Source organism: Urocampus carinirostris, chromosome 4 (assembly GCF_059441175.1).
Source record: "Urocampus carinirostris isolate Australia breed hairy pipefish chromosome 4, RoL_Ucar_1.0, whole genome shotgun sequence".
Taxonomy (NCBI): domain Eukaryota; kingdom Metazoa; phylum Chordata; class Actinopteri; order Syngnathiformes; family Syngnathidae; genus Urocampus; species Urocampus carinirostris.
In genome coordinates this window covers 24,839,452-24,849,030 of record NC_142352.1, presented here as the reverse complement: position 1 = coordinate 24,849,030, position 9,579 = coordinate 24,839,452, and the positions used below count along the sequence as shown (strand labels likewise).

The 9,579-nt window shown below is 39.4% G+C and overlaps 1 non-coding gene across 1 annotated transcript; it reads right to left on the bottom strand.

Annotated features, from left to right (window-relative positions):
• Window positions 1–3,122: 3,122 nt before the first annotated feature.
• On the bottom strand, window positions 3,123–3,204 carry trnal-aag (transfer RNA leucine (anticodon AAG)). Its single transcript has one exon. It is a non-coding gene; the product is annotated as a tRNA-Leu (tRNA).
• Window positions 3,205–9,579: the final 6,375 nt, after the last annotated feature.

The following is a 9,579-nucleotide window of genomic DNA, read 5'->3' as shown; positions in this document are numbered from 1 at the left end:
CCCAGATCAGTTTTTGTGTCATCCTGGTTACTTGATTCTGGCTGGCCAGCTCCCTAACTCCACTTTCATTCCCCAAATTGTAAATAAACTGCTGTAATCTCATGTCTCTGCGTTTGTGGTACAGGCATTAAGAAAAATATAATAGAAAGTGGATGATAATCCAAGTAACTGAAGCTTTAAAATAGATTTTAACGTGAATCCACCATATCCTTCCCCCTCTGCATTCACACTTAAACTTCACAAGTCATGTCATACAAATGTAAATGATAATATTTGCCACGACCCAAAAACAGGCCAGTTTATGACCGTAGGTGAGAGTAGGAACATAGATAAGCCAGTAAATCGAGAACGTTTTGTTTCAGCTCAGTTCCTTCATCTTCAAGACAAAACGATACAGGGTCTGCATAATAGCAGACGCTGCATGCATCTGTCAGTCAATCTCCCGTTCCACCCTACCCTTACTCGTCTGCATCGACCATGCGGCAGAGATGGGAAGTTTTAGGCATGCACTATCTGGACAATTTTCTACGTATTACCCTTGGTTTTTCTTCATGGTCACTATGTTTTGTGTAGTGTTACCCAATCCTAAATCTAATGCACCATGGTCATCGTGGATTACCACTTGTGAGGCCCCTTCTCAAGGTTTCTTATTATTCTCATGCTGAGGGTTTTGAGTTCTCGATTGCCCGCCTGTTGGTTTAAAATTAGGGGATGCACTCCGGTTTCCTCCCACATTCAAAAAGCATGCATGGCAGGTTGATTGGCCGGTCGAAAATGTCCCTAGTCGTGAATGAGTGAGTGCGTTGTCTGTCTCTCTTTGCCTTGCGACTGGCTGAAAACCTGTTTAAGTGTCCCTTGCCCACTGCCCAAAAATAGCGGTTATGGGCTCCAGCACCCCCGCAACCCTACAGGGAATTCTGGGGTCAAATAATGAATGGAAAGATCGATTATTTTTATCATTCCATTGTGTCTACCTTTACATTGGTTACATTCCTTCAAGACCAATGTATGCCTATTTTCTAGGATGGATACTGCTGAACATCATCCCCCTTGTACTAGAGAGGATTCAGGGTCAGAGCCAGAGATCCAGCGAAATATAAAAAGTCTGAGAGAGCAAAACTCACAAATGTTTTTATATATATTTAAAACAGTTCATATTTCCAGTTAATGTTAAAAATATGTGTTCGTGTTCAGTTCCAGTCTCGACTTTTGTATAATCCCGAAAAATCAAAGTCCGTGTTTTGTTTTGTTGTTCATTTTAAATGTTTAAATTCTCAACACATACTTATGGTGGACATTGACAGATATTGAAAGTTTGTGTTATTCTGAAAAAAGGGGCCAAATTTGATCACTCATAACATGTTTTCTGACTCGTTCATGGACAAAATAATGAAAAATCTGCAGGCGGCCTGTATGATACTTGTTCAACAAAATTAATATTTTACCCTAAATGGGGGTAAAAGTTAATTTTATTGAAACTAAACATCCTTTTTTTTTCCTTATTTAAAAAAGTAAGTCATCGTTTTTTCTGAGGTGAGGGGTACAAAAATGGACATGACAGCTTGCCAAAGCCGCTCTGAACCGGCGATAATCATTTTTGTCCACCGCCTTGATCCAGTTTTGGCGGTAGATGAGCACTGCTAGCTGGCAACAAAATGGCAGTTATGGAAACTAAACAAAAGAAGCTATTTCTGCTGGCGTTCGAGAAGAAGCCACAGTTCAGAGGAGCTACTGTGCATGACGTGACCTCGAAACATTCAAACTCACTACAGCCAAAAGATGTGTCACAGTAAAAAAAAAAAAAAAGTTAAATACAAAAACTTTAGATTATGGTGAGATCTACTGACCAATACACATATTTAAAATAAAAAAAATATGTCACAAACTCTGAAATCCAAGCCGTTACTTTTTCGCTACATTTTCAACACTGAATACAGTGGAGCTTATTTTTTATTTTATTTTTTGGGGCAGCACGGAGGAAAATACCAAGTTGCTCTTTTCTACAATGCAGGCGCTCTAATAAAAAAAACACCGCAGTGATGTCTGGAAACATGTATGACCCTTTTAGAGAGATATTAGTTGATGGTTTTTACCGCATCATTCATATACTAGATAACAGGATCAAACCGGGAGGTTTATTAGTACATTATTCAATAAATTAGAACATACTCACGAAATTTGAACTTTATTAACCCACAAACGAAGTCTTCAATTTAATACCTGAAATGAAAAGCTGTGGAGTTTTTTTGTTTTGTTTTTTTTATGAAGAATGTCACACTTCTCTTTCTGTATTATCTATGTCGGTGTCAGGTCAAGTTTACTTAAATCCTTGAGAAAAAAATGTGTCCAGTACCACAGCAACACAAAGACAATTTCTATGTCTATGTCTTTGTTACAATCTGGCACTCTTCTCAGTATTGTTTCCCTGGCGCTGTCATCTAGAAATATGGTGTTGTGCACCGCGACACTACCCTCATTCATGTGTCTTTTTGGCGCAGCAGTAAAGATGTGACCATCTTTATGATTGCCATTTTTAATGTTCACATGATCTGAAAACACGTGATGTAAACAACTCGGAGTACAACTGAAAAACGATGCAGCTTATAACACCTCAGGTGAGCAGGGGGATGGCGCTGTTGCCATTCTTCAGCCAAAGGCTTTCATGCCAAATTCCCTGCGCGGTTGGAACCAGGTGTTGGCTTTGTTTAAAATGTATCAAAAGGACATTAATGTGTTTTTGTCTATGCCCGCCTCAGACTGCAGAATTAAATAGCATAGAATATATATTTTTTTAATTGTCATTCTTTGCAACCATGCACACAGAACGAAATGTCGATATACCCGTACAGTTAAACGGTAGCGAGCCGATGCAGGCGCAGCCATTTTAGACCCAACTGCTGTGTTGGGAGTCATTAGGTGACCAAACCTTAATGCAGGGACGCAATAAGTACCAATGTTGTAAGTCTTAGGTATGACTCAGCCGAGGCTTGAACCAGCGACCTCTCAGTTTCGGAGCAGGGGCCCTACCATCTAGGCTACCGAGCTCGTTATAAAGCTTTACCCCAACTACTCTACGAGTTTCGGTTGTGAAATAATTTTAATGTATTTAACATAAATATCTCTGGCAGCGGTGGGATTCGAACCCACGCCTCCAGAGAGACTAGAGCCTTAGTCCAGCGCCTTAGACCGCTCGGCCACGCTACCACAAATGCTATGCATAAACCAGCAAAATTGAGATTTGTTCTTACATTTAAGTATTTTTTTTTTTTATCAGGGGTTTTCTGTAGTCTAGAAATTATGGCATTTAAAATCAGTAAAATATTCTGCCGGTTGAAAAATATTACATTTTTTTTGTTATGTGGATTAGTACATTTCATATACGGAAAAATAAAGCAATGTTTGTATTTCTCTCAATTTGACAATTCAAGCAAAACAGTCTAAATTCACATGTTCCTAAACGGACTACACTTCCTCAGTGAATGTGTCAGTCTACACGATATCGCAGATCTCTGAATCGGTAATTATTTTCATCCTCTTTCAAGGCCTTAGCACTTTGAGCATCCAGCGGTCATACCCGTGGAGAGCCGACCTTAATACCTTCTTTTGCTATGAAATTCCCCTTTCGGACCACACGGGTGTTTTACTCCACAAGCGTCTGCAAGCAACTCTTTGAAATCCTTTCTTTGTAGAGTGTTTCTCTGGTGTGCTTGTCAGTCAGCGCCCCCATCCCCTCTCCCCCTGTGCTGCTCGTCACAATCCACAACAAAATGGCGCTCAAATGTGCCATCATCTCAGAAAAACAGCATTCATCTTCTGTATTGCACTCGCTGGCTCGTCGCAGGTTTATTAAAGTTGTTTTTGACGCCGTCACATATTCATCTAACCCGTCATCTTTTATTCCTTGTTCGTAATCATCCCAACTTTGCTCCATTGCAAAATTGGTGAAAAAGGAACGTTAATCAAGATTGAGCAGCATTTGTCTTGGCCAAGAGAGAAAACAACAACCTGAGGAATTATTTCACTAATGATGACCTGTCAAGCTCGCAGCTGTCTGGGATAAATCATTATTTTCATTGCTTTCTTGTACACAGGCACTTGAAAACGTGCAGGGAAGAACTGAAAAAATACAAAACAGAAAACAAGAAAAAAAACAACTTTCTGTTAAAACTATGCAGATCTAGAAGCTGGGTTTAGACAGATGTAATAAAAAATATAAAGAAAATAAAAGCAATGTTGAGTTCTAGCCAAAGAAGAAGAAGTGACTTTTCCCCTTTAATTAGAACAATGAAAGTTGTCCAGTAAGAAAATTGAGTTGTTCTTGTAACTAAATTTGACCGCACACTTAATGTGTGATGTCTATATTTGTCATGGTTATGTGTACTTCATATGACCTGCATCAATTGTAATTACGACAATAGGTTTGTTGAAAAATATATATACAATATTGAGAGAAACAATTATTAAAACTATTAAAATAACACTATTGTATACCAAAGTACAGTTAGACTATACCCATTTCCAATACTACACATTCGTTATTAGCGGAACCCAACTCAAAGGTTTTACATACAATAGTTTATATAGTCTATTGGTCTACATGCGGAATTGTTTTTGAAGGTGCTATCCGGAATTTGAAAAGAGTCTACTGATGCCATTGTCTGGCTTAAATCATCATTTCCGCCTCTGTGGGACGTGCAAGTCCATGCTTATCTTAGACGCTCTTAGATCAAATGTTCTTCTGTTTTCTTTTTGGGGGTTTAGGTGGGTCTTTGAACTGTATTTGAAACAGTCCTTTTCTTACTTTCACCATTCCCATGCTACACTTACAGTTGTCAAGGGATGATCCCAAGCTAGTTGCTTAAGGCTCAGATAGCAACGAATAAAAGTTTACTTAATTTATGAATCAGAACATTGATTGGTCATTAGTATTAGCTGCTGTACGTTGCAGGCATTATCCCTTGACACCAACATGTTGATAGTTGTGTTCCAGGGATGATAGCATTGATTTCGCTTACAAGGCAGTTAATATCCAGTCAAGGAAATCTAACTTACACAGGCTCCCTGTCTATTGAAGATGTGACTTAAAGGTTTGGTTACTGACAAAAAATGTTTACATGGACTTGCCCCTTCTTACCTCTCTGATTTGATTTGCCCCTATGTTTCTGCTAAGAAAATGCTTGTATACTTGTGATTCCCAGAGCCAAGAAGAAATCTGCAGGCTCGAGAGCACTCTCAATCCTGGCCCCAGTGCTGTGGAATGCTTTGCTCCCTGAGATAAAATTACAAACTTCAATGCAAGTGTTTAAAAATAGACTTAAGACACACATATTGTATATAGCTTATCATTGATGCCAATCCTTTTGTTTTCTTGTCCTTTCTGGCTGCCTGGTTGACGAAACAAGGGAGAAGGACAAACAATAAAGAGTCAGCGGACCAACACCTGGAACTGAAGCATGTCATTATTTGCATTGACCAGCTGGGTGAAATGGGAAGCTGTGTCATTGCTGTCTTGGACTTCTTGAACAATTTTACATGTTACCTGTTTATTCTGTTGTTGATTAATGTCAACTAAGTATTGTGTATTGTTACGCAATACAACATCTATTGCAACCTTGTCATCCTGAATGACGGATTACCTCTCGAGTGGTTCTCAATTTCCCCATTTGTTTAGGGACTCCACATTAAAATTAATCTTAAAACTGTTGAACCCAGAACACTAAAACAATTTGGTTGTGATGCATGTAATGCTTTGATAATGAGATTTGTGAGAATAAAACTATGTTTCATATGAATACAATTAAGCTGTAATTATGATCATGCTTATCCCATTTTGACATTGTTAATCTATTATGATTATTATCGACTTGTCCATTGAGCAATAATAACTTATTTTAAAAACTACATAACACAATTTTGAAATGTTATTCATTTTTATTATAACAGATATATTTTTTTTAATTATGTTTTTTTTTTCTCACATTCAATCACTCTAAGTGAGAATCACATTTGTGTCAGAGGCTTCTTCAACAGACCATTGGAGAGGCCATCCGTCTCACACTCGTCTCCGCTGCCGTGGCCTGATTAGTCCAATTTCAAATGTTTAATATCCTGAGATGGATTCTAATGTGGATTTGTCACATTCAATCCCACTGATGGTATTTACCCTTCAGCCCCCGTGACTTGCTCATTGTTGAAGGTCCATTTTCATCTGTACGGGCTAACTTTTAGACAGGTCCGTGTCAACTTCAGTCAAACTTGCTGACTTCATGCTCTGACTGCATTCATTAGTTGTTGAGCAAAAGAGAAAATACAGTATTGCTCATGTTGCTCTGGGTTTACTGCAGTTCCTTATGAACATGTGTTTTCTAGCTGCGTCTTGTCATTATATCCCTGAGATTACTGCTAATTTCACTTGACAGCAAAAGAAGAACTGATTTTAATTTGCATTATATTAGGTCAACAAGATTCACAAATAAATATGCCATCCCTGAAATTCACATTTGTCTTAGACTGCTATTCGAGACGGACACTATTGCTGACACTATTAACTCCCTCTTGAAATTGTCTCCAGTAGCTAGCAAATTTGAATATTTGATACAAGACAGATGGGCAACACTAATTTACAAGACTCTTATCATTGCGTTTCTGTCATTGCATGTTGTTCAAAGTATGGCAAATGCAATCTGTAGTAAGCATTAAGTCCGATCACGACCACATTAGAAGCGCGGATACTCAACAGATGGGTGAAAAATTGTGAAACATTTGAATTTTGCTCTAGTGTGTGGATGGAGCATGAAAACATGAATCCTTTCTACAATAAGAAAATACTGCGTAGCTGACTCTTAAAAATAGTCTATAAAAAATACTACAATAACAATTTTGCCACTAAATTAAATATATACTTTTCTATTGTGAATAAACCATTTAACTCTTGGCTCAGGAGACAAAAAGTTAAATGCATATATATATATATATATATATATATATATATATATATAGTAGTTCCAGGGCTTGATTCCAGCTACTGCAGCCTCCCCGTGTGGAGCTCGCATGTTCACTCCGTGCCCACATGAGTTTCTTCCAGGCACTCTGGTTTCCTCCCACATTCCATAAACCTTCATGTTAGGTTAATTGGCTGGTCCAAATTGCCCCTAGGTGTGAGTGAGCAAGTTGTCTGTCTCTGTGTGCGCTGCGACTGGCTGGCAACCAGTTCTGTCACGACCGGAACAGGCAGTAGACCCAAACATGTAACGTTTCACACAATGTTTTATTGGAGAATCGAGGCAGTCAGGTGCAGGGAAACAAACAACTGCGATCCGGTGCTCGCTGGGCGGGAGGAGCATGAAGCCAACGCAAACAAAGCGTGGTCGGAGATCGGGACGACTCAGGTAACTGGAGATGATCGGGAAGCCAGGGACAGACAAGCAGGAAACAGGAACACGGCAGGACAGACGGATGCCAGAGTCGAAAAGTGCTTGCCTTCTGTGTGCGGAGGTTTGCTGACGGACTGACAAGGAGTGAACGAAAATGATGTGTTTTAATAGGAGGAGAACTAATTAAGAAACAAGGGACAGCTGAGGCTAAACGAGTCAGCGCAGGTGAGAGCAATGGGCAAATCATGACAAGTTCAAGGTGTCCCCTCCCCACTGCCCTAAGATGGCTGAGATGGGCTCCAGCACCCCTGTGACCCTAGTGAGTATAACCGGTGCAGTAAATAGATGTATTGATTAATGGATAAATATATTTAGCTTTTTATTTTCATGCCAGCAAGAAATGAGGAACAATTTCATCAACAAATGTATGAAGGCAGGAAACTAAAAAAAAAGACAGGTGGACAAGGGGGAAACAGGATAAGACACTTGGGAACAAAGATAATAACTCTTTACTAAAATGGAAAAAAAAAAAAAAAAAAGAACCAATAATGCAAAATATATTTCCATCTGTTTGAAGACTTAATTTTAGCCTCATTGCATCGGTTGTCATAAAGCGTTTTGAAGATAAACGGTGTAGCTATTTTCTCATTTATACCACATTTAAAGCTAATTTTTTCACTGCTATCTTGTCAGGCATTGAAGTGTTTGCCTGACAGCAGTGTTTGATGATAATAATCAAAGTAATCGTCTTGAGTGCAATAAAAATTTAAATCTATCGATTCCCGTTCCTGCCAGGAAGGAATTGATGCAATGCAGATTGAAAGAAGTGAGACTGCCATGGATGAGTCTTAGTTAAGAATTGCAGCAGCTGCTGGAGTCGACCCCGTTGCGGAGGGATGTCGGAATTTATGGTCGGAAGAAGCTGAGGGGGCTGAAGGCAATTAAACATCTGCAATGGGAGGTGCACACTTTACGACCTCTGCGCAATTCCGCCTGATCACACACACACACATATGCAAGCATCTACGACCTCCCCATTGTCTTTACATAAAAGCAATGTTGTCTGTGGGCGCGGATATGCGTCTGCGTATGTTGCAACAAAGCTGTGCTCTTTGCACACAATCTGTCATCTTGAACCGTGGCAAGGCATTGTGTCATGATTGCAAAATGTGACGCCAAGACGGTGACAAGAATGCAATCTTCACAATGGCTGTGAAAAGTCGAGCTTGTGGTGAGGCTAACTCGCCAAGCTAATATATTGTTTACATAAGAATCATTTCAAATCTTTATAAAGTGTTCGGAAACAAATAATGACCTCGTTATTGTACACAAAAGTGTTTTGGCCATCCCCTTGCACTATTCACACCAATTTAGTTCCCAACGTAGATGCCATGTTGTAGATAGATTGTGTTGTTTGAGGTGTGCGTAAAAAGTCGAAACTATTATTTTGACTCAATTAGGTATGTGTCAACAATGCCTAACCGAGTTTAAAAGAGCCTTATCTGTTTTTCATCTTGCTTTTAGAAGACTTGATCAGGCTGCAGAACCCGTAGGCAGTAGGAAAGGGGGGAGCTCATGAGCTAGGATTGAGACTGACTTTATGCTAGTCACCGCCGTTTTTTGTTAATGTAGCATTAAAATGGCGAAAGTAAGGAATAACATTTTTCAAGTACAGTCCAAATGCACACCCAATCCCTAAAAAACATGAAAAAAAAAAGGCGTATTTTAGAGCATGTCGAAGCAACGCATGTACTCAAACAGGTAACATAAGAGGACTTGCAATTATGACACAAGAAGATGGCGTCAGTGAGTATAAAGGTTCCAAATTTCAATACATCACCCTCAGTAAACGGGTTTTATCTGCATTACCCCAAGCAAGCCATGTTAGTGCTTTCATTCTTTATCATCTATATGTGTCACGAAATGGAAGGGGTGACCGGACCAGAACGGGTGCAGGAGGCAGGAAGGGAAACCTCAAATGCGTTGACGATCCATAGGTTTTATTTAACAAAATAAAAGTTGTCCATAACTCTGGGACATGACAAAACAAACAAGTTTCTTCCAACTCAACTAAACAAGACAAGGCATAACAGAACGGACAATGTTTAAAACTAAAACAGGACAAGGCATAACAGACCGGGGAATATGTAGATATGTATAATGAGCCAGCGCCCGCCAAACCCAAAATCCAGCCTTAAATAGCAGA